General features: G+C 39.0%; 1 long non-coding RNA gene across 1 annotated transcript in view; it reads right to left on the bottom strand.

The window, feature by feature from the left end:
• Positions 1 to 25,279, bottom strand: part of LOC140647565 (uncharacterized) — an 82,541-nt gene that overhangs the window by 35,431 nt on the left and 21,831 nt on the right. The window contains exons 2-3 of the long non-coding RNA XR_012040843.1: positions 6,196 to 6,410; positions 1,261 to 1,313 (exon numbers count right to left, since the gene is read on the bottom strand). This is a non-coding gene — a long non-coding RNA (uncharacterized lncRNA). The remainder of the gene's footprint in view (positions 1 to 1,260; positions 1,314 to 6,195; positions 6,411 to 25,279) is intronic.

Genomic DNA, 25,279 nt, shown 5'->3' with positions numbered 1-25,279 from the left:
TTTTAAATCATTTTTCCTTTCTTTGGACTCAGTCTTTTTTATGTGCATCTATTCTCTCTCTCATTTAAGTTTTTTTTTTCTTTTTAATTGTACATGACTGGTTTTAAAGTGGGTAATCATTTCTCACTGTGGTGCCTCTAACTGCTTTAGAAGGCTTTCTCTAATTCCTTTAATACTCAGAGAATCACAAACACTGCAGGATCCACTAAGGTTTTAACAGTATAGTGAGTCTACTTATAGGAATAGCTCAGAAACAATGCATTTTCTGTGCACCAAATAAAAATATGCATACCACTCCACTATCCCTGATTTTGAGAGCTGTTTCTGATTACTGATTGAAAATTCCCTCTGTTCTTCATTAAAGACTGAGATTCTTTTAAAATGCTTATTTACGGTGGCAGTCCTAAGGGGCAGGCTATGTATTTAACTGCCTACAGCTTCAAAACTCTTTCAACATGAGGCCAACTCTGCGTTAGGTAACTTGTTGGGTGAGTGGTGCCACATTCCTGCCTATGGGATAAAGCAGCCGCAGTACAACATGGCTCATTTGTTCCTAGACTATCATTAGCATTAATGAGCTTTGCATGTATACATCAAGGAAAGGAAAGGAGAATCATAGCTTCTTATGCTTAATGTTATATTTTCAGGGGTCCTCTCTCTGGCTCAAGTTCATTCTTTTTGAGCCAAATCCTGCATGCCTGTGAAAAGCTTGAGTAAACAGGCCATGTGCAAGGGATATGTGATGGACTGAGAGATGGAAAACCCTCCCCCACCCCCAGACTCAAATGTGTCACTGCGGCTTATGTGATACAGCAGCAGTTCCCTCCTGGGGAGGGGGGATCTAATAATTTTTTCCTTGACCCTGTTCCTTTGTCAAACTCAGCCCTTTCTTGCAACCCCTATAAATCTGCTGTGAAGACATATGCCATCAAGTAGGGTGAATGAGCAGCAGGGATCCCCCTTCATGACCTTTCCTTTACATGATGCCTCCCTCCCCAACTAGCTGAACCATTGTATTTAGGACCCTCTGCCCTCCCAGGAAAGGGTATGATTGTTTTGGAAGGAAAAAGCAAAAACCAATGCATAAATAAGAGGGATTCACTCAGAAGGCTATCTAATAAACAGTTAGGTGAAAATACATAACACCAGGGCGCAATACTTAAAGTAACTGAGATTTTTTTCATAGCACAACTTGCAAAGAACTCACAGTTAGAAATAGAGCCCACATACTGAATTCTGTCCTGCCAAGGATAAACTCACCTTCTGCCGTCTTGACCATAGCACTTTACCTTTATGGGTTCCTTTTGTCCTCACTGAAAAACAGAATAAAAAAGCTTTCTAGTATCATTAGCAGAGGATGTCAGAGCACTGGAAGTGCTAATAAATAGAAAGCTCAACTTCTGACTTCTAAATACTGACTAATTCTCTGTCCAAAGGGTCATTCAGACCCTGCTCAGACTCAAAACATGTATTTTTTCATGCAAGTGTACTATAACCACTTCTGCATCCATACCAAGCCCCTTTCTGTAAGTGCAATAATCTCAACTGCTCCTATGTCTTTGCAAACATAGTGGGACAACCTCCTCCTCCAGGAGGATGAGGTCCATCACCTGTAGGTCTGCAACTGCAGCACGACAATACAGGGCTGAGTGCCTTTTTTCCTGTGAACCTGTAGCACAAGGGTTATCTTTTACGAATTAAACATGAAATTAAACAAAAATATTTTATCAGCCATAAAGAGAATTACATGAGGTTGAAAATATCTTGCAATTTAAAGCAAGCTTCTTATAACAATCAAGGAGACAGGTGTTTGACTGAACTCTTTGAGGGACCACATATAGAAATAGATGGGACAGAGCAGGGGGAATAAATTCAGTAGCTGACAGGAATTGCTCACTTGATGGAGTACAGAATCACAGATAAATTCAAACATCTCCACAGTGTCTGGGTGCCCTCAACATAGACAATTCTAGTATAGTTTTATCCCCTGGGTACCTGGAAGCTCTAACAATGAAGTGCAGGAAGGTTGCATCTGTGAATGCTTCAGGACAGATTTTTTGACTGAGAAAAAAATATTTTCCATCCCACATGTATTTTAGGTCCTAGAAATGTTTTCTGTTCTCATTGTAGTTTTTACCATAGGCCAGTTTTGGTAAAACTGAGAAACCGGTGATGTGTGCAGTAGCTATGAAAGAACTGGCCATGGGTTAGCCCAAATGTGGCTGCCTGACATACTGCCTGTGACTAGCTGGTGCAAGCAAGCTGAGCAGTGCATTAACTTGTCAGGTGAATAGGTAGTCCTTCGTACTCTGAGCCAGCACTCTGACCATGCCTCTAATAATGTTACCAGGCTTGCAGTAAGTAGTGACCCAGAAAGCTGGGTCCCATTTTGCAGGTGATTTTGGGATTGTCACTACAGGACATATCTGTTCACTCTGCAGCTATTCAGAAATGGTGCATGAGAACCCACGTTTCAAATTTTTGGTCAGTCTCATTTAGATTAAGCACTTGTACGAACATATCTGATAGGTCTAGTAAGAGCCCTGTCCATCCAGTAGCAGAATGGATTGTGTTCAATCTCTTCCACTGGAGAAATTCTGCTTGTATTGATAATTAAACGTGCAGTGCATCAAGGACTTTTGCAAAAGTCTCCTACATCCTTGTCCTAACAATCAAGCTACCGACGTGGTCAGAGCCTCTCCCATTTTCAAGTTCCTTCTGCAGGACATTTTCCAGTTTGTAGAAATAATTTACTGAGGCATATAAAAACTAGCTGCACAGCCCGAGACATTAGGGCACTCACAAGGGTTAATGGAAGAGCCATGTTCAAGCTGTGCTCTAAATCTTACAGAATAAAAAATTAAGCCCAGATTCTCCAAACCCTGTGTGATTACCCGCCTGCGGACCACTGGCTTCCTAGCTTTGAGCAGAAATTCAACCAGAGACCCAGAAAACCCTTCAGAACACAATGATAGTTGGATCAGGCACCTTTCTGCAAAAAAACCAACATTGACAAGTCAGCGTATTTGCTGGAAAAAAAGCATGTTGACAAAAAAATCTTGATCGCCCTAATTGGAAACTCTGGCCAGGGCTGTGAATCTCTCCTCCAGTATGCAATTATAATGGGTAGCACTCAACACAAAATCTAAACCAAAACTGAAAACATTCTGCGTCTTCTCAAGTTCTGCTGCTTGAATTAAATTATTAGAGCCTGCTGTAAAACAATAATGATTTCTACTGTCAGAAACAATGTTTCAAACAGATGTGAACCTCACAAAGCATATGTGAAAAACGTGTGATCCACACACTAAGGTCACAGGAGCCATTTAGACGCCACATGTAAAATATGTGAAACACATGTGGAGGCATGATGCAAATTCACATTTAGTTTGTCCTTTGGCAAGTATCAAGATCAGAGGCTAAAAGAACTAAATCTCTCTGAGGCAAACTTTGTGCCTGTGAAACTTTCAATCTTTATAAAAGATTAACTTTTTTAAAAAATTCCCGCAGGGCAGACTTCTTAACCCCTCAAATTATCCATTGCTAATGCTGCCTGATACGTCCTTAGTGATGGAAAATTCTTGTTACCCTCTTTCTTAATACCTACCAAAGCAAAAGGTTAACAGCTCTCTGCTGTCTGCTGTTACACAGCTAATCCTCGGGTGGTAATGCTGTTCTCACCCAGTGGGCTTGCCCTGCTTTATCTGAGCCTGTGACGGCATAACTCAGGGCACTAGGCAGAAGAAAAATCTCACTGAAGGGTGTTACAAGTTGCTCACAGATTATGTTCAGTTAATGGTGATGTTAATGCTGAGGATTTAGCTCTGGGTGCCACTCATCTCACCCAAATTCAATCTCAAAAGCCTTAGTCCTAAACCAGCTGCCTAGACCCCTCTGTCAATTAAGAGACAGGCCTTTCCAAACTCCACTTACTATATAGGTTGCAATGAACTCCCTCTGGAGGTGTTTCGTTGACTATATAAGGGGGCCAAACAGCTAATTGAGAGCAAAAGCTTAATTTCTAGATGGCCAAAGTAAGGTGGCAAAAGCCATTGGAAGTGCCCTGCCCATGGGGAGCCCAACCCCTAAGCCGATACCGCCCGTCTCCTCCACAGAAGTGCAAAGAGACACAGGCTTTGTTTCAAAGCAGAGACCTCAGCAGTGGGCAAGTGTCCCCACTGCACAGGATCTGCTCGCATCATCTTCAAAAGGAGTTTCTCATGCACCCCCTGCTTGCAGTAGGGAGGGCCTTGCCACTAGGCTTGGAGCAATCAGGCCCCGAGAAGAGCCCTATGTTTAATAACATTTGGCTTTTCATATTCATTTTCTCTCCTCTCTGTCCCCAGAAATCCTGTGCTGTGGGAAACTCCACCCTCCACCCTCCTCATCTTCTCAGCCACTTTTTCATCGCCTCGGCTGCACCACATGTGAGCTTGATAAAGTCAGAATTCACATAGCTGAGAAAAGTAGGCTCTGTCTTGAAACTCCTCTTTATGCAATGACCCCAGTGGAATGATTCATGAGAATAAAGATTTTTACATGGGAGAAAGTGTTACAGATTCTGGACCATTTCTTTCATTGCCACTTTTTAAATGAATCAAAAAGGTAACTATAACAGAAAAATGCTAAAGGTATAATACATCTATTCCTGTTCTAAGTGAAGACAATGGCACATTCCCTTTTGATTTTAAAACAAGAAAGAGAAAAAAATTAATGGAAAAATGCAACATATTAACAATGAATTTAAATTTAAGGATAACATTGATTTCATATAGACTCATATGCTACCACTGCTATCTGTCTCTCAGTTGCACATCTTATAATGCTATACTTTAGGAAAAATTTGTTTATGAAATATTCATGGCAAAACAAATAACGTCCATAAAAAATCAATTATGAAGTCAATTTGATTTTTATAATTTTTAATACACATATCTGAGGTGCGGAGAGGAAAAATAACTAAGCCCTCAGCAGACCATTATAAGCTAGATAAGGATTTACAATACAAGATACAGCACCCATAATGCTTGAAGGATGATGTCATGTCTTAATTATGTTAGCATTTAGTGGATATACATCAGCTCCACATCTTCAGATATTCAGAATTTACTGTGCCCTTTCTTTGACCCTGATTTTTTTTTAGACAACTGAAGTAGGGAGAACATATTCAAAGCAGATTTTCTTCCAATATTCACGAAGAGACTTCAGACAACAGGGGTTCAAGTGAGCTCTGGTTTTAGCTATTTTTCCATCTCTGCTGCTTGCTAAGAGTTTAGAATCATGGGGGGATGATGATTCTCAGCTCCCCTCAAGGGTCTGATCCCACACCATCAAATGCCACATTGTCATTGTTTTCTGTGGGTCTTGAGGGTGCTCAACACATCAAAAATTGGAGGACTGAAAGCTGAAGGTTTTTTTGGTCCCAGATCGATGGCAACCTGCTATGACTCTGCAGGACCATTTGCAGGTTAAACAATGTAGCACGGAGAGATTTGCAGGCTTGTTCTTTTCTAGAAAGACACTTGTTCCTTCATTCCTGCATTATGCTGCAAATGCATATAAGCGCTTCCCAATATGCAGCCACTACAGAACCAGTCTTTTCCTTGTAAAGAAGGAATTTACATATTTAGTCACTTTTGCCAGGAATAAAAAAAGGTGCATTCTTTAAGATCACTTCGTATAAAAAACTTAATTTTTTTTAGAACAGGATTATTTGGGGAACAAGCATAGGAAGGAATCGTCAATATTTACTCTTAAATTTTATTTTTTAAGAGCTTGGCTAAAAGCCCACAAAATTAGTCAACTCTTGTGTTCGGGGAGATTAATGAAGTTTGGACAAGGGGCAAATGTGTCTGAACGTCTTCCAGCAATTATATTTTTTGGGTTTTTTTAATAGAGACAGCTTTTCATTCCAGAAAGGCTACAAAATGACATATATAAAATGAAACTACAGTAATCCATTGTTCTAAAGCTGCTTTTCCCAAAGCGCTATCATGACTTGTCTATCAGACATATTCTCTGCCTTTGGATGCAATGGCAGTTAACGTACATACCCAGATTCACACCCAGTGTAGCTGCAGACACCATGCCTTTTAATTCCAGTGAGTCTTAGCATCCCCTTCCTCCAGATTAGCCCCAGAAGAGTTTTCCCCCAGCAAATCTCCACTGTCTTCTATTGCAAGGATTTGCACCCACCTTCCACAGAAGAGAAAGGAAAACCTTGGGGCGGGGGGGGGGTCTGGCTTCAAATATCCCATATGCCAGTGGATGGTGGAAGGTCGGACGTTGTTTTCTTGGCAGACACTCTGGCTCTCAGCGTGCTCCCCCCACTCCATCCACTTTCCATTAAGTTTTGCTGGGCAACAGCATACGCTTTGGATCCGTGTCACCCATTCCATTAGCCAATAGAGCTGCATAGATGTGGAAAAGGAAAATATGCATATAAAACAAACTGGGGTGAAGAAGGGGAGGGAAAAAAAGAATATATCCATCTTGCAATTATTTTTCCCCTCTCTATAGACCCACCTCTGAGCTTGGATCTGAGAGGTGAGAGTGCAAACAAATGTGCTTCTATTTTCTTTTTTTCTTATTTTTTAACCACACTGTGTTCCAAATGCAATTTTAATAAGGGTACTCTCCGTATATTTCCACGTAGATTTGTTTTGTATCCATGGCGGGGGGGGGGGGAACCCTGAAAAAAAGACTCCAAAGTGATTAACTCCATGATAATGAAGTCCAGTTTTCTATGAAGCACACGTCACGGAGTGAATTGCTGCTTGCTTTGATTTGTGCTTGAAACGTGAGACATGCTGATTCCCAGATGGCTGTTTCATTGTGCAGAAAAGCAGAGAAACACATACATTTCAGTTAACTTGCATATCTTTTCATTTATTCATGTAATTGTGATATATATTCCATATTCCAGAAAGAACCAGATGGTGAAGGGAAGGCTTACAGTGCAGCCACATTCCCATTCAATAACCTTGGCTGTCTGCAGCAAACTCTTCACTATGCCAGGTGTCAACATTTGGCCGCTAAAATTTTACTCTCTGGAACACACTGGGTGAAAGAATTCACAATCTCACATATTCCCTTCTTGATATGCATAATAAATGCCCTGCCATGCTAATAAGAGTTGCAGGTACACATCAAGGGTGAAATGTGCACCCCCTAATATCAGCGACATCTGATGTTACCATGATAAGATTTCACCATGACACGTTAAAAAGCATTTCTAATAAATAAAGCTTTGCATAGGGAAGACTGCAAGTTACATTTTCAGCAAAGTTCATGGGAATTCAGCCTGCACTCCTGTCTAACAATAATGGGAGTGGTGTGTGTAATTCCACCCACAGAGCCGGATTAACTAAAAGGATTTATTTTCAACCAGTGAAACTGCTAAATTCTGGTACCAGCAGCAGGACTGTCTGCCAGTATCCTGTAAGCCTTTATTTCCCTAAGGCCCATACCATATGACATGTTTGGATGATGTTTAAACCTTCCCCCTGTGTATGTTCATCTTGTGTATTTTTATTGTTCTTTTAATTATCTGCACATATATATTAATTCCAGAAAGTACAAACAGGCTCCACTGTCATTTCTCTACCACACTTTATATTATAACATCAGTCATGAATGCTAGTTACAAGTTTCCAGGCAGACATGCGGTTGATCTAAATTTGTGGGACAACAACATTCAGATATCTGCTTTCAATTTGTGTGCATGTTTCTCCCTGTTATTTTCTTTTTATGGTAGTATTAATTGTTACCAGAAGTCTGCATGAAATGACTGAGGAACCAAACGCTGGAATGCAGCGGATCAGAAATGGTTGTTTCGCTTGCTGTTAAGTGAAATGTGTTCAGTTCATTTTTTAGTTAACTTGAGTATTCCCACGAACAACTAGAGATTTCACTTTTGGACATGGAAGAAAAGTCAAGAATCTTGACCGACTGGCAAATTCAGATGCCCGATGCTGATGTATTCACTTAATTGCTTGGAACTACATATAAATATATAATTTCCAGAAGTACAGTCTCTGAAGAACTTTATTTTTTTTAATCACTGTGCCCACATTACTAAGGACTAAGCACTGTATTAACAGAAAGAATAAGTGGCTTTATCCACTTGGCTGGGTACCAAACTGGAACTGTTCCATAAGTGGCCTGATCCCATACCTGCTGAAGTCAGTAAGAGTCTTTCTGTTGAGTTCAGTGGGCACTGGTTTAGGCACTAATTATAGAATCATAGAGTCATAGAATAGTTTGGGTTGGAAGGGACCTTTAAAGATCATCTAGTTCAACCCCACTGCAATGAGCATGGACATCTTCAACTAGATCAGGTTGCTCAGAGCCCCGTCCAACCTCACCTTGAATGTTTCCAGGGATGGGGCATCTACCACCTCTCTGGGCAACCTGTTCCAGAGTTTCACCACCCTCATTGTAAAAAATGTCTTCCTTATATCTAGGCTAAATCTACCCTGGTTTAGTTTAAAACCATTACTCCTTGTCCTATTGCAACAGACCCTGCTAAAAGTCTGTCCCCATCTTTCTTATAAGCTCCCTTTAAGTACTGAAAGGCCACAATAAGGTATCCTCAGAGCCTCCTCTTCTCCAGGCTGAACAACCCCAACTCTCTCAGCCTGTCCTCATAGGAGAGGTGTTCCATCCCTCTGATCATTTTTGTGACCCTCCTCTGGACCCACTCCAACAGCTCCATGTCTTTCTTGTAGTGATGGCTCCAGAGCTGGATGCAGTACGCCAGGTGGGGTCTCACCAGAGCAGAGTAGAGAGGCAGAATCACCTCCCTCGACCTGCTGGCCACTCTTCTTTTGATGCAGCCCAGGATATAGCTGGCCTTCTGGGCTGTGAGCACACATTGTTGGCTCATGTCCAGCTTTTCATCCACCAGTACCCCCAAGTCCTTCTCAGCAGGGCTGCTCTCAATCCCTTCATCCCCCAGCCTGTATTGATACTGGGGGTTGCCCCAACCCAGGCGCAGGACCTTGCACTTGGCCTTGCTGAACCTCATGAGGTTCACATGGGCCCACTTCTCCAGCTTGTCCAGGTCCCTCTGGATGGCTTCCCATCCCTCAGGCGTGTCAACCGCACCACTCAGCTTGGGTCATCTACAAATTTGCTGAGGGTGCCCTCGATTGCTGTACTACAACAACAAAGGGATGAGTAATTCCAAGTGCTCATTACCCAAGACTGCCCAACTCTCTCTGCAGACTCAGTGGAGAGAGTCAGGTCTACATCCACGTGCCTGAAAGGCAACACATTTTCATATATGTTAATCTATGAATGTTCTTCTGAAAAATAATCGTGTGATTAAGCAGCATTGCAGGTTAACGCACAAGTGTGGATAACATAAGGAAAAGTTTATCCCAAAATCTCTGTTTCCCTGGTGCCACTGCCCCTCATTTTGTATGGGTTCCAGAAAGGTGCAGGTTATCTAAGGATTTAATTTCAAGCAATATTAAATGGGTGCAGGTTATCTGAAGTATAGATTATACAGTCTGAAATTCGCACTGCCCTCTTGAACATATGCCTAAATCTCCCTTCAAGGTAGCTGAAGGAATCCTGATGAAAGCCCAGGGCTGAGAAAGCCAAGGGTGGGTTGTGGTCAGCGTTTCAAGCAGCAGCCTTGAAATGTGAGTCTTTCACTGGGATTCTTCAGACAGAACCAGATCAGATGTAGGGAGTCCAAAGCTAGGACTTCCCACAGTGGCCTTTTTCGTGCTTCATCTTTTTGCCTGTTTGGTTTACACACCTGTCCCTTGCCCAGTTTAAGATGTATTAATTGGACAGTGCTCACAACAGGATCTCAGCATCAAGATTTATCTTTGCAGTGTGCCATAAAATAGCTGCTGTATCTAGACCATTTTTCTCCCAGGGAAGGAAACACATGAGACTGAAAAGTCACCTAATGACACATACCCCAATATAGGTAGGCGTCTATGTTGCCTGCAGTCACTGCAGAAGGCTTCTAGCTATAGGTCTTAAATCCTACCTCTCTCTATTGACTTTTAAGGGGCAGCTAAAGTATGAACAACACTAATGTCTAACATTAGGTGTTAGAAATATCCCCTACCAAGTATTTTTCATTTTCAGAAACACTGTCAGTCACTGGCCATTTGGAAATTGTGGCCTAGGAGTCAAAGTCATGTTGCTCTTGCTTGTGACAAAGACTGCCTTTTATTGCAAATGCAAGTATCCAACAAGCATTACTTCAGTGTAGGGTGCATGTTTGTGCTTTACCACTATAGATAACGAAGGTGGGATGCGCATTTTGTCAGCACGCCCTCGTGATCTGATTCAGAGTGAGTGGGGATGCTAACATGCCAGGGAACCAATTAATGACTCAGCTTAAGCAGCTTCATGGGAAACTTTAGTTTTAAAAGTAAAATAGAACTTACCCTTTTTGTAAGTAAGACAGTCGTAAAGTCAGTACCACAGATAAAGTAGAGGTAGAAAGGATTTTTCCCGATGGACACAAATTCAAAAGCACCTCTTCTGTTTTACTTAGAACAGTGTTCGCCTAGTGAGGTTTTGCTCTGAGTATATTCCAAACCCACATTGCTGCATAGCCTCTCATCATACCTATGCACAGAGTCTAAATGCCGCAAATATATGCATCCAGGACAGAGCTCAATCACTTTCTCTCTTAAATGACTGACAGCCTGATTGCATACAGGCAGCAGTCAGATAAATCTCTGGTAAGGGGCCATATGTTGCTAGGAGACAGGGCCTAATGGCATGGGGAGGTATATGTAGGGGAGGTGATGGAGCCGGGGATCAGGGCAGGGAATATAAAAAGAGGAAGCCCGTTTTGTTTTTATCTCTGGAACATAACCAGTGCATAAAAGCCTCCTTTCTTTCACATTCATATGGCAGGAAGCTCTGTCTTCTCTGTAAGTGTTGCTGTTCACCACGTTCAAACAGTCAAGGGAAAACTTATGGCACCAAAAGTTCACAGTCTACATGCAAGTAGGCAAGTAAATGCAGACTAAAGGAAATGAAAAAAAATGGCTTTTTTAATTTGTTTTTTTTTTTTAATATACATTGAGTAACTGTAGGTAGAAATTGAGTTTTATGCTCAGCTTAACTTGAAACAAGTAGAAGCCTTTCAAAGGAGGTAGTAGTCTTATGCATAAAAAGGTGGTAGTCTTATGCATAAAAAGGGAAGATGGCTGCTGCTGTAAAGTCATATTAGTGCTCTGTTTGACAGATGGACCAGCTGACTGAAAAAAAGAAAAGAAAGAAAAAAGGAACTGTGATGGATGCACTGGCTAATTATCAGTGAGTCAAAAGACTCTTGTGATTGAGGTGGAAGAGTATTTGTGAGATGCAAATGTACATTGATGGTTGTTTAATTATTGCTATTACCATTTTAGAGAAGGGCAACAAAGTCCTGTATAGGAAGTAACACAAAACAAGAAGAGCCATAGTACAGAAAAACAGAGAATGAAATTCTGAGAATGAAAAATATATGGTATAGGTTTTTTTCTTTTTGAGAGGGGAAGGAGAATTAGGAAATAGTAATCTCTTCTAGTTATATCTTTAAAAGGACCTTTGCTTTTGTGTTTCATTTCTGTTGGAAATGTATAGATGAGAACCCTTTAAAAAAGAAATGTTCACTGCTTACTGTACTTAAAACTTAGCACTCCATTTGTGGCATTTTTCATTCTAAACAGAAAAATTCAGCAAAAATAATAATGAAATGCAATGCAGAAAAACATATTAAAAAACCAGCACATACACGTGTTTTTGACCAGTGAGCTTGCTTTGTGGATCACTTTAGATAGGGATGATGCAGTGTTTCTTTAAAAATATAGATAGCAAAACTTAGGAGAGCAAGAAAACTGTATCTATCTAGATAATAAAACCAGGATCATATTACATGCCATGTGGAAGATAACTGTCTACATTCCAACCTAAGCTTCTGAAAGGAAGAAGACCTTTTATTTTGTAAAAGTATGTTTGATAGAGTATTGCAAAGCAAACATCAACAGAGGATCTTGTGGCTTGAAAAGAATAATCATGAATATTAATTCAAGAAATCAACACAAGAGATGTACAGAGCACACTGTTTATTAAAAAAAAAGAAAAGGTGATAAGCCACTGAAGTGCCAGAAAGAGACAGAGCAAAGGCAACAATAATGACATGATTCAGGTATGTAAATGAAAACACTGCTGGCAAGAAAAAGTAAAGAGAAGCTGTTAAAAGTAGCCTCTTTTAGTACTTTCTACTAGTACTGTGCCTTTTGCAATGTGCCACTTTAGAAAAGCTGAGATCATAGCAGATCTCTGAATGTAGATCAGGTTTTATCAAAGCCTTTTGCTTTGTCTGTATGTTGAACAGAGAGTTGTATTTTAACAAATGCAGAAATAATGAGGGTTTCAGATTTCCAACGTAAGCACAAAAAGATACACTCCACTCTAATATTTCAAAGCATTCAAGTTCACAACTGAAACAGCACTGAGGATACTCAAAATTCCAACACGTAGTCGTCAGGATTTCTGAAAGTAAGAAATCTCAGTCACATATCTTTCCTCTTTCCTGTCCAAAGTAAAAGGGAAAAATTCTGCAGAAATTTAAAATTGGTCTGTAGGTATTATGCATACTTCCCTATATATTGTAGGTATGAACTGGCATTTTAAAACAATTTTTAAAAGACCCTCAGTCTATTTTAAACAAAGCTAAATTTTTATTTACTTTTCTGCATGAGTGTGTATTATATCATTTTACTAGAGGCCAGTACACCTGTTCTAAAGCACACATTTAGATATGTTTGCATTATATTTCAATACAAAGCCTAATGTTATGCTAGCTCAAATAAGTTGTTCCTTTGGGTTTTTTCCCCTTTTCTTCTCTTCCTGTGGGTGTCGAGTCACAACTTAAAATAACCATTAAAGTTAAGCATGGACAAATTTAACCCCTTTAGTGTTCATCAAACCCTCTCTGTCTGTTTTGACAATATTACTTTTCTCCTCATATAACTTTAATAGGTGCAGGTGCTTTGACCATGTCCATTCTTGCTTTTCTCCTGCAGATTCTGGACTTTTATCTTGGTCCAAAAAATCAAAATTTATGCTCATCATATTGTCTCCTGTCCTACCTTGACCTCTTTAGCTTCAGGGTCCATTCCAGACTTCTCACTACAGATCTATTAAGTTATTGTTATATATGTTCTATCCCCCTTCCTTACATTTGCATTATAAGAAGTGGAAGAGAAGTTGGTCCATCAGTCAGTCCATCAAGAAAGGTGTTTATATCCCAAAAATGGATGAGGACATCTAGCTGAGTTAAGTAATTTCAGCATCAAGGGAATACCACAGAAAAATTCACATTCCAAATTTTCTTACAGTCCCTTGGAATCTCTTTTCCTTCATTCTGCCTTGCCTCTTCTGCTAATAGTTTTCAACTTCCAACAACCTTCTCTTTCACCAGGAGCTTTTAAACTGGTGTGCTTCCTGAAGTTATAGTTTATTTCCACTGAAAAGCTCTTCCCACACTAATTCTCACTTAGGATATGCAAAAGAAGATCTTTATATGTGCATAAAAGAGCTCTGTATATATATATATATATATATATATATATATAAAACTCTATAGTGATTTTTCATTATTATTTATTTTTCACTGTTTGGAAAGTGAACACTACAGCAATTGTTCCATACCTGGTATTGAAAAACGTAAAAGCCAATTCTGGACAATACTTCAGTAATACTACCTTTATTACTGAAGGTCAGTACTCTTCTTACTGAGCTGCTTTGTACCTGCTGAGGACATCTGGGAGATATTTAAAGGCTAAAAGTCCAAAATAGCTGGCCATGAGATGACTCAGCCAGGGAACTGATATGGGTAGGCTGGCCAGGAAGTGTGGCATATAAACAAAGAATGTCTTGCTGGCAGTACTTCGGCTATCTGCCTCTTAAGAAGAGGCTTTGGGAGAAGATACTGCAGTGGAATTCAGGATAAACAAGAGATTCAAAGGTCTTAGAAAGGCATTTTTCTTCTAGCTTTTTTCCTTCAGATTTGCACTATTGTGCCCTGTCTAGACTAAGTCTTACAAGATTACTTTATCAGAGGAGCCATCACTCTGTAAGCCATGGAGTGATGCAGTTATGAAGAAAAACACCTAGAAATTCAGGAAAAGCCATGTAAAGACCAGAATTCTGTCTGTGAAAGTGGGCAGAAGTAGATGTATTTCTAATCAAAACAAGGAAACATTCTTACTATTGTTTAAGTAATTGTGTCTTCTCATGTGGAATACTGTGCATGGCTCTAATAACCCATGTTAAGAAAAGATTAATTTAAATTGTAACAGCTACACATAGCAGGAGCTGAAGTGATTAGGGGAATAGGGATCCTATTTTATAAGCTATGCTCACTTGGGGGTACAAGGTTTTTTCCTCAATATTAACAAAAATATCTATACCAACAAAATTTCTGTACAGCAGATTGAGCTTTGAGGACTGTGGCATATTAGAATGAAGTAGAATGAAACCTACTAGTGGAAGGGAGAAATGGGAAACAGCTACAAGGGACAAGAGGGAAGGGGTATGGGTGCCTTCTATAAACAGACCGAGAGGATAAATGTCAAGGAGTGAAATAAACTGTTTAAGGTGAAGAAAAAAGTTGGTGCTAGAAGATACACATATAAATTGCCTCCAAATTAAAGTAAACCATCAAAATGACAAGTATAACAAAGGACTGGTCTCACTGAACAATAGGAACCCTTGCAATCTTACACCCTGTGTTTTACATCATACCAAAAAGATGTGGCAACATTTCAAAACATTCCCATCTTGGCTTTCAAATAATGCCTTGTCCTGCTAAATAGTAAAAAAAAAAAAAAAGAAAAAAAAAAGAAAAAAGGCGTAAACCAGACATTTGCTAGCACTTTGCCCAGCCAAGATGTCATTCCTTTTCTTTGTCATTCTCTTATTTCTCCTCTTAATGATATCCAGCAAAAGTATGAGCTGTGGTTATGGAGTTTGATTAACCACTTAAAACAGACAAAAGACCTTTATTGAGATAATATTTGCTTTTCCATGTGTTGAGTACTCTGTAACACAGACATCCAGTTGTCACTCATTATAAATCTACAAATGCACAACTACCATACTGCATGCACGCACTTAAAGTTACAGTTATAAATTAAACTTTTATTGGTGCATCTATTTTCCCACCGAGCAAAACAATTACAAAGCAAATTGAGAACTGCCAGGATACCACTTGAACATTAACTTGGTAGCTGCCTCCCCGCTGTGCTGGCACTGTTTTTACTCTTCTTCCTACTCAATAGTCTTGCAGCAACAAAGTCAACAGCTGTGGCTAAAGGCAGTCAAGTTTGGCAGTTGCAGTACCCAGATGACAACCTCTGGTGTATCTCTTTCCAATAGCAGCAGCAGTGATGTCTGGATTTATTGACAGCTCAAGGGTTTCTCTGTTGGCTGGGTTCCTCCCTAGCAGCTGTGGAACAGCCTCTATTGCTATCCTGAGGTTGAGCTGTGGTGGGGATAACAGGGTTCCCTCATCCTGCTGTGATTATGAGATTCCTCACTGTGTACCTCTAATCAGTCTCTCCTCAATCACATTATACTGAGTCAAAAAAAATTTCCATTTAATTGCCCATTTTTCTAGAATGGTCTATTCTCTGCCCTTCAAACACACTGCCCACTTATGCACTGTGTTGCTTCTGATTATGAGAAGAATTTCAACTTCCCTAACAAACTCTTTCAGTGTGGGGTTTTTTTGCTAGTTTCTAGCTGTAAATGCCATTTCTCTTTAGAAACACAGGCATACACTATACTAAACTAAGGATCTGTACTCTCTGACACAGATGACCACTATGACTGAGGAACCATGTAAGAGTTGTGAGTTGGGCAGCGTTTTATCTTAAAGGTGATGGTTACTGATCCCTGGGTTATTGGATACCAATGACCCATAGGAGAGAATGTGGAATAAGAGGGGATTGTAACTGCTTGCACTACTAGACAGGGAAAGGGGAACAGTATGTAGTGCAGCAGCAATTCAGATTGAAGGAAGGAGTTCTCATTCAGGCTAGCTTCTCACCCCCAGCCCGATCTCTGTGTCAGACATGCCTGAAACGGAGAGAGGTGTTGAGGGGAGCAGGTAAGGCAGAAACGGAAAGACAAGTTTGGAAGAAAAGTTGAAGCCAGGTTTTTGGTGGAGACCTCAGGGGAAACAGGGAGAGTGATTTAGGAAGTGAGAAAGATTAAGCTGGTCTTGCAAGCACAGGACATTTTCCAGCTCTTTGGGGTTTTTTTAAACAAAACAAAAAAACCCCCACACCTTAGTCTCTACCTTTTCAAAGTGTTGTGTGGGAGTTTAGCTAAGAGTCTTATTATGCCAGCCACAGTCTTGTGGCTAAAATCCTGCTCAGAGCTTTAGAAATTTAAAGATAAAATGCTTCAGAGTGTATAAGCGCTGAGAATTTACAGGGCTCTCCTATCCTTACAAATAACTACTCAGTAATAATTTGGTGAACCCAGCAATATAGTTGTGACCTCAAATGCTGTGTTAAACAAGGAACTCTCCTGCCCATTTGCTGTAATTCTCTCACACATGGTTCATGCTTCTTTCAGAAATGTCTGATCACTACGTGAAACCCAGAGGCAGGAAAGCCAGACAAAACTCTGAGGCTTACTAAAGCTGGAAATCTAGACTTAGAATTCTACACAAAATATAAATTATTAGCACTACAGTGAATCATATATCATAACATAAATTAGTAATATATTACTCAGTGAAATGCTAAGTGTGATTTTTAATACTATATGACAGATTTTTTAATTTATGAACTGTCTATTAAATTTAAAAGTCGTTCCATTTCTTTCTTCTCTATCATATATTAAAGTCTCCTTTTGTTTGAGTCTCCTAATCCTTCATTTATTAACAATATCACTCTTTCTCTTTTCTATTATTGCTTTTGGGTTTTTTCCTTTCCTTCTTTCCTTTATTTTCCTTTTACTTTTCAAGTCTCTTTAGATTCAATTTTCATGATAAAAATATGTAAGAATTAGACCCAAATGTTTTCTTTCTTTCTCCCCATGTATATAATACCTTACATGAATACATTAAACTCACATATGTCACTCAGAGTGATCCATAAATAATATAAAAAAATAATGGGGCAAATAATATCTATCACCTGTAGTAGGAAAAATATGGTAGCTTTTCTCTTTGGACTTCTTTCTTCTCTACTGGCTTTACTACCTAGTAATTAGTATCATGTGGAATCCAGATCCAGAAAATCCTCAGTAGAAGTGTTGTTGCCTGCCAGATACTTATTATACAAACATTTATATATGTATCTACGTTGATCAAAATTTCCTGGATCTCCACTAAATTGAAACCCAGGTCAAAAAGTACAAGGCTAACATTAAAAAAAAAGTTACTTTCTTTGTAATTGTATTCCTTTGTGGAAATGTAAATTCCCATAATCAAAACTGTACATAATTGCCAGTTAGTTGCCTTAAGCACACTGATTTGTGTTTATTATATAAAAGTCCCAGTCCCTTTATAGCATGGTTACCCTTGGGAAGGTCCATAAATAATATGATTTTTCAGAACTCTCATTTTTCTAACTGGATGATACATAAAAATGGATGTTTTTTACATGTCTTTGTGGCATTTTTTCTCAGATCGTAGCGTTTATCCACAGGATTTTGCACATGAATTTAAATTGGAGAAGATTTGACCCAGGGTGCAGCTCTGCAACCTACACATTATTCAGCAGCTCACTGTAGTAGCAAGAATTGTATGGGGGATTCTGCAGATCCTTTGGGACACCTAACACCAGCAAAGCCATGTCTAGCAAACAGTCACCACTGAGTTGTTCTGCACATACTTTCTGATCTAACATACCCAAACAGGATGAGAGAGGAGAGCGCTTTGTAATACAAGTGGCGTGAATGATCACATCAAGGGGGTCATCTGAGTGGTATCCCTAGCTAGTAAAAATTTCTCCTAGTGCTCTCGCAAGTAGAAGGGAACAAATGATATCCACAATACTACTACAATCAGTGATTTGCGAAACATGCCATGTTGTATGTGCATGTCATGGCACAGTGTGCAGGAGAGATTTGCAAGCCATTAAAGGAATTATTCTATTGTGAAACACGTGAATAAATTTAAACAGATGAGTTTCAGCAAGCGAATTAAAACTATTGTGACGGCTCCTTTTATGTCTGTCTTCTTGTGCTTCAGGGTGCTAATTTTTAATATGGGTGTTATGGGAGTCATTTCACCTTTATTGTTTAACTGAAAAAAGTTGTTGGACCTTGAGAGGATTCCTGGGGAAGAGCCTGAAGATTGAAATACTTTTCATTGATAGAACAGGTTGTAAAAACTGAGTGGCTGACACATCCTCCTGCTGAAATGCTTGAGTTTTGCCCCGACACCAAAGAGCAGTTCAATCTACAGACCCGTTCGGACTTTGGTCCCTACACTGAGTCTGCCAACAACAGTGTCAGCTGTGATCTCAACACCTGTCCTTTAGAAACTACACTGAGACCACAAACTCATTTCATACAGATAACTGAAAAGACATTAGATGGCAATAATTGCTGTTACTTCCAACCTGGATTAGATTTGAACCAACAACCTAGGCTTCATATTCTATTACTGGTCCCCTGAGCTGTTCACTACCCTTGAATTCTTTCTCTGATGCTGTGTTATGTACTCTTGAAGTAATATATCAGATTCCTGATTTTCTGCACAAAGGAATGAGAATTCATATGAATAATTCTTCAGTGTATGTGGATTTGTATCCAAAAACATAAAACATAAAAACCATCTATTTTAAGAACATTAAAATTCTGTCAACTTCCTAGAAAATAAAAATCAAATATACCCTTCTCACGCTAGGATCTTTTGAAGGGCCCCTGCCCCTACCAAGAACAAGTTTAGGTTTGGATTATTTGCATCTACAGCATACATAGTGCAGACCCAAGTATTTGTGAGGTTAGTGAGTTGCATGACAGGATACTGAGTGGGACTAAATACTCTGTTGGAGTAAATCGTCTGCTGAAATAGATGGATTTGCACCAGTAAATATCAGCAAGGAATAAAGAATGTAAATTGTTGAGACATATTAGTCGGAGGAGGTATATTTGTTAAAAATATACATATTGCCATCAGCAATACCAGCAAAGATTTTGCATAAAGACATGAATGGGATCAAATAGCCATCATAAAGGACCATTTTATAACTCTGCTGTAAACTCTATTTTAAAGGTACATATTTGACTTCACAGTAAATTGGGACTGTGACAAACAGCATTTTTGCTCTTATAATTTATCAGCTAAACTACAGTGGGTTTAGCAGTGTTTGAGCCTATATTACGGCTACACACACAAAAATCAGGAAAAGGATACATTCATTTCAAAGGTGTGTATCATCAAAGTTCTCTTTTTAGTTAAAAAAAAAGGAAAATCAAAACCCTGAGTCCTAGATAATACTTTCTATACAGTGCTGTGTTTAACGGAGAGTTCATGTTTACAGCTCAGTTGTAAAAAGCTGAGAAAATACAGCTTTGTTACCTAGACACTGATGAAACTCTAAATAGTGTTGCAGGCAGAGCTGTATAATGAGTACATATTAAAATATCTTTGGTGTCTTCTGAGAGTGCAGAACATTACTTGTTACTCTGACCGTAAATGTATAACAATTGTGGTTTTGTAAAATAAGTTGAAACCTCCTGCAGTCTAAAATATAGAACAATGCAGATGACTAATTTGAATCAAGGAGGTTGCACGTGGCATATCACAGTGGGATTCCTAATGATCTTCTACAAGGATTCTGTTTGTCTAAGGCTCCCATTTTCTGTCCTGTGATGTGTGGATGTGAACTATGCTGAAAATAATATGAGGCTAATTACCAGCCTTGTCAATGGCAATTCACATACAATGATAAACCGTATTTCTAAAAAAAAAAAAAAAAAATAAAATTAAGCCACACATCCTCTCAGTAATAATGACACTGAAACTAAAGACGGTTTCAGCCTCTGCTCATAGTTTCTTTGTTCCCAACAGCATTTTCAGGGTGGATGCCAGCACAGGTGAGATTAAAATTAAGGGGGGAAAAAAAAAAAACCAAACAGATTAGAGCCTTAAAAATGATCAGTCACAACACCATAATACTCAGCATTTGTTCAGACCAAAAATATGAGAAAGGATATAAGAAAGGTTTGTGGGAAGGTTGTTTATCCTATTTGTCCTTTTTTATAAAGCTCCTCCCTTTTTTTCCTTCCTACATTTATTATGTGAAACAGTGAGAGAATATTGCAGGGGTCATGTCCTGTAGACACAGTTTCAGGTTTAAAAAACTATTTATCATTGCATTTTCTTATAGTTAATGAACATTTTTTTCAGCCAAGTTTGACCACTATACAGCAATTTAAAGTGAAACTGCAACTCTTAAATCCTAATACTCCTTTCACAGACACTGAATAGCCAAGACTATCAAATGGGACAAGAAAAAATATTTAGTAAACTGACAAAGGGCGACATATGTTGGTTTAACTTCCCATATAATGTCTTCTGTCCTTGTAAACCATTTTATCCTTCCAGTTTAAATACACACAAGGCATCCAGTGCCATTTACTATGTAAATGCTAAAGCACACAGTTAGTAACAAGTCAAAGCTATTCTCACCTTATTGACTTGCTTTCTCTGTTAGCTTCTGTTGTGGTACATGACTTTGGGAATGGGGAAAATGTTACTCTTCCGGTAATTACATGTGTTTTTTCATCAATGTCTTGTACATACACTTGCAGATACACCTCCCTGTATGGCATTCTGTCTACAGCTGCACACAGATATACATACATATATGCATATGCAGCTTTTATAGTTAAAAAACATATCAGTAGGTCAGAAAACTATGTATCCTATGAAGTATGACAGAATATCGTGTCAATTGACATACCACTTTTGGTGCAATGGAAAGCATTAGACATAAATAGCTGTATTACAAGCATTAGAGAATCTACCTTCTTGATATGCTATTGAATTAAAGTAGCTTCTTTTATAGTCAGTGCTTCTGTATCATAAGTGAGTTTAGTGACAAAACAAAACAAGAGATAGGGCAATTGAAGCAGATGTTCCATGAAACTCTTACTATACAGAACACAAGGGTCTGGCATATAGCTCATCAGTAAAACATGAGAATGTACTTGAGTAGAAAAATCACAATCTGGTACCCACAGGCTATTGCCTGCATCTCATGTAAACTGATAAATTAAAGATGCTGCACCATTTTTCCTTGTCTTTCCTTTGTCAAATGCAATCATTTAAACATGCATTTTGGTACTGGAAAACTTAAAAAATAAGCAAACATACCAACATATACATAATTTGCTGAAGCACAGCCTTCTACAGACATTAGATTTTTTCTTATCATCTCTGTGTATTTTTTTTAATCTGAAATAATATTGTTTATTTTGCCTGAGGATTTGCACTTGTAAGAGCAAATTTCAAAGTCTACCCACTCCGCCCCCTCTATCCCTATTGGTGGTAGTGAGAGATGTTTTTATCAAGGATTCTGCAGAGTAAAAGATCCATTTATGGTCACTTTGTAAGGAAGCATTTTAAAAATTATGCAGGTATTAAACATACCCACCTAGAACCAGTAATAATAATAAAAAAATACTGTTATGCTACATAAAATAAAAAGTGTTCTGAAAGTCAAAATAATCAAATAAAGAAAGCAAACTGTCCCCAGACATTTTGATAGACTGGAAAACAATGTAGTGAAAGTAGAAGAATGTTCAATACTGATGTATAAACACAATTTATGGTTTCTGAGAATTTGATTATATTTACATTCACAAAACCTCACCAGATCTAGGACAGTTTTAGTGTTCTGTGCTGACAGAGGTCAGACTTAACAACTACAGAGCAGAAACATGCAGCCTTAATTTGGTAAATGTTGAATATTTCAGTATAATAAAACTAATAATATATATAAAACATGAACAGAGTTTGATTTTTAAAAATTTAATCTTTTTTATCATTCTTCTTGTCTGTTCTTCAGTCCTTGGAATTTTAGCTTTTGTGAAAGTGTTTTATGAATGCTTAATATTCTTTCCTTACTCATCTCTGGCAATCTGATGCTAAGTGGGACAAAATGCAAACAGAGCATTGCCCGTTAAAATTTTAATGCCACATCACAATTTTCTAATGGTGCTATCAGAATTGCAAAACAGTGTAACTAACTCCGCTGAAACTAATAATAAATCAGGTGCTAGAAGCAGCACCTCCTGCAAGTAGTGGACTCCAGCCAAGCAATGGGGGACTTACAAGGACAATTGGTTTATTTCATTTTAAAAACTTAGCACTGTCTTCTCAAAGTGCTCAAAAATTAACAGGTTACAACATCCCTTTACAGTTTATGGCAGGATTTTAATTTGGGCACATTTGAAATCATAGAATCACAGAATTGTTTAGGTTGGAAAAGACCTTTAAGATCATTGAGTCCAACCATTAACCTAGCACTGCCAATAAATGTATTAAAAACCAGGAGAGAAACGTCATTTGAAGTAAGAAGAAGAAGCTTTAGTTGCAGTTCAGGGCAGGATTACAGTGAAATAATTTGCACGTGTATACACTACGTAAAATATCCTACCATTCATTTAGTCCTTCTATGCTTTTGCTCTTATTATTGACATTACTAAAGAGGACGTTGAAGTACCTTCCTGCAGATACTTCCCTGAGTAATGCAGAGGACCATGTATCTATTTCCTTAACAGGCAGGTTGCCAGAGGTATTCCAGGTAGATGACTTTCTCTTTTGCCAGTTTGGTGGACACTGTAATTAGGCTATGTGCCTGCCACTGCAGAAAAATAATCATGTCCTAAGAATTCACAACGTCTCAGAAAACGGGGCAGAAGAAAAGTTTCTCAACCTTCCGAAGATTACAAAAATATTATAAAGACACTAGAATCCTTTTAAAGTGCAGTTATATCTGCATGAAGAGTTGAGATAAACTCTTCCTAAAATCTCATTCTCAATGCCGCTCTCAACTCCATACCTTCGATGTCAAGATGGCTTTGAGTGTTTATTCTGATGGAGCTATGGTATTTAGACTTGTTGTAGCCTTCGGCTCTCACCTTAAAGGCAATGATATTTTCACTCTGTGCTTGCCTAAGTGGATTAGGCTCTGCATTGAGACACACAATGTATGAGCCAGGGCCTCTGCATCGCAGGGTCTTAGAGCTTGCTCTTCCAGGGTGAAAGCAGCAGCAGCAGCAACGATCCCCCAGCCGTGACTTCTTCAGGGACAATCACACAGCTGCTCCCTGCAATGCCACCCACACATCTACTCAACTCTTTCCCTTATAAGGGACCTAGATTTGATGTTCTCTTGAATAAGAGAGGCAATGCTGTTAATCCTTGCTTAACTGCAGTCCATTTTCCTCACGGTTACACCGCAGAACTCGTAAAACCAAGACTTGCCAGGAGAACCTATGACCATTTCCCAGGGGTGTCTGCAGGGACTGGAGCCTCCCACACCCATGCTACGCAGCCCCTCTTGCTCCTCATTCCTCCTGAATAACACTTGTTCGCTTAGTAGTAGAAACTGAGTCCACTTGGATGATAAAGTGCTCAGAGAACTCACACTTTGAATATGAAATTTTGCAAAAAGATATATCTATAGCACACAGAGACACAGCTTTCTGGAAGGCTCTTTCAGGGCAATTGCTCCAATGAATAAATCCCCAAAATATCAACTCACAAAAGTAACCTCCTACCAGAATGGGAGTTATCAATTTCCGTGAGTAGGAGCAAAGCACCTGCAACACACAACGGAGCAATTTTCATTTTAACTGTAAGGGGGTATTTTGGGATATATACTTAATTTGTGAGTGCTCATCATCTTTGAGGGCCTGGGCTTAAGTCACAGTTGGGTCACAAATAAGAATATGTTCAATGGCCTCATCTAAGTCTTCAGCTACCCGTTTCACAAAACTACCACAATCTGACATGGTGAGCAATCTCTGCTCAAGGCCCATAACTAGAATAGCAAGGGTGCTGCACGTCAGAACTGAGATGTATTGAAAGGGATGTGTGGAGAAGCTTAGTCCCTCACTTTCATGAGCACTAAATTCACTCAAGATTTTAATAATAAAAAATTCAGGGTTGTCTGACAACATTCATTTTTTTTTCATGAGCTTGTCTTCTCAAATTCCCTGGCTAATGCTGCACATAGTGACACAGCCAGTGTCACTCATGACAGCGTTTACCTGCATTGCAACAACACGACTTGCCTGTCAACCTTAAATGTTTGACAAACTGTTCTTTTTTTTCAAAAATAAATACATAAATAACATGAAGATATGTGAAACTGATTTTTTTTTTTTTAAAGGGCAGGCATCGGGGCTGTCTGCTTTGCAGTTCTGGCTGCATTGCAGATGACCATGCTGTGGACCAAAACATGCAAAAGGCTGTGAAATGACTTCCAGTAGTTTTGTTACTAGCTCACTCCTTCCCTCCATTTCCTTCCACTACCTACTTGTCCTGCACCCAAAGTGTCTGCAGGTACTTATCGTGTAAAATGTAGACCAATATGCTACATATATTATGTGTGCAATAAAGATGAGAAAAAAAAATAATGAAATGCTACACACTGAATAAATAAAATGATACTGTGAATAATGAAATGAATGTATCTTCATGTGGGGCCTGACGGAAGAACTGTGAAAAGTGGATATTTCCCTTTAAGAACTGTATGTCACTAAACCCAACACAACTTTCATTAATGATGAAGTGGTTCCATTAGAAAAAAAAAAGGAGTTGGTTCTTCGTTCAGCCACTTTTGTAATAAAAGCATGCAAAGTGGTAGCCATCAAGTGAAATGTGCTGTTGTTAACAATAGAAAATATGCTGATTGGCATCACAATATACCTTCTGAATACCTTTCTTTATTAGTATGGTGAGAGCTCTCCCACTTGTTTTAGTCTCCTATAACTACCAAGAAGATATATGCTGGGCACAAAAGAATTTGTGATGATCTAATTTCTTCCTTTAGAGGTAATGCTGGGCTCTTCAGGTAGCTTGCTGTTGAACAAGATTTCACAACTTTACTCTGGGAGACAGGCATCCTCACTTTCATGTTATCTCCTGCATCTTACAGCTTTAATGTGCTTTCTTGAATACAACCACCTACAGAAACTGTTATGTTTATTTAATCAGCCTGGGTGTAAAACTGGATTGCTAGAGAGCATAAATTGGCACCTCCTCATCTCA

The sequence above is a fragment of the Ciconia boyciana genome, chromosome 2, assembly GCF_034638445.1.
Source record: "Ciconia boyciana chromosome 2, ASM3463844v1, whole genome shotgun sequence".
Lineage (NCBI taxonomy): Eukaryota > Metazoa > Chordata > Aves > Ciconiiformes > Ciconiidae > Ciconia > Ciconia boyciana.
This window is presented reverse-complemented; position numbering and strand designations above follow the sequence as displayed.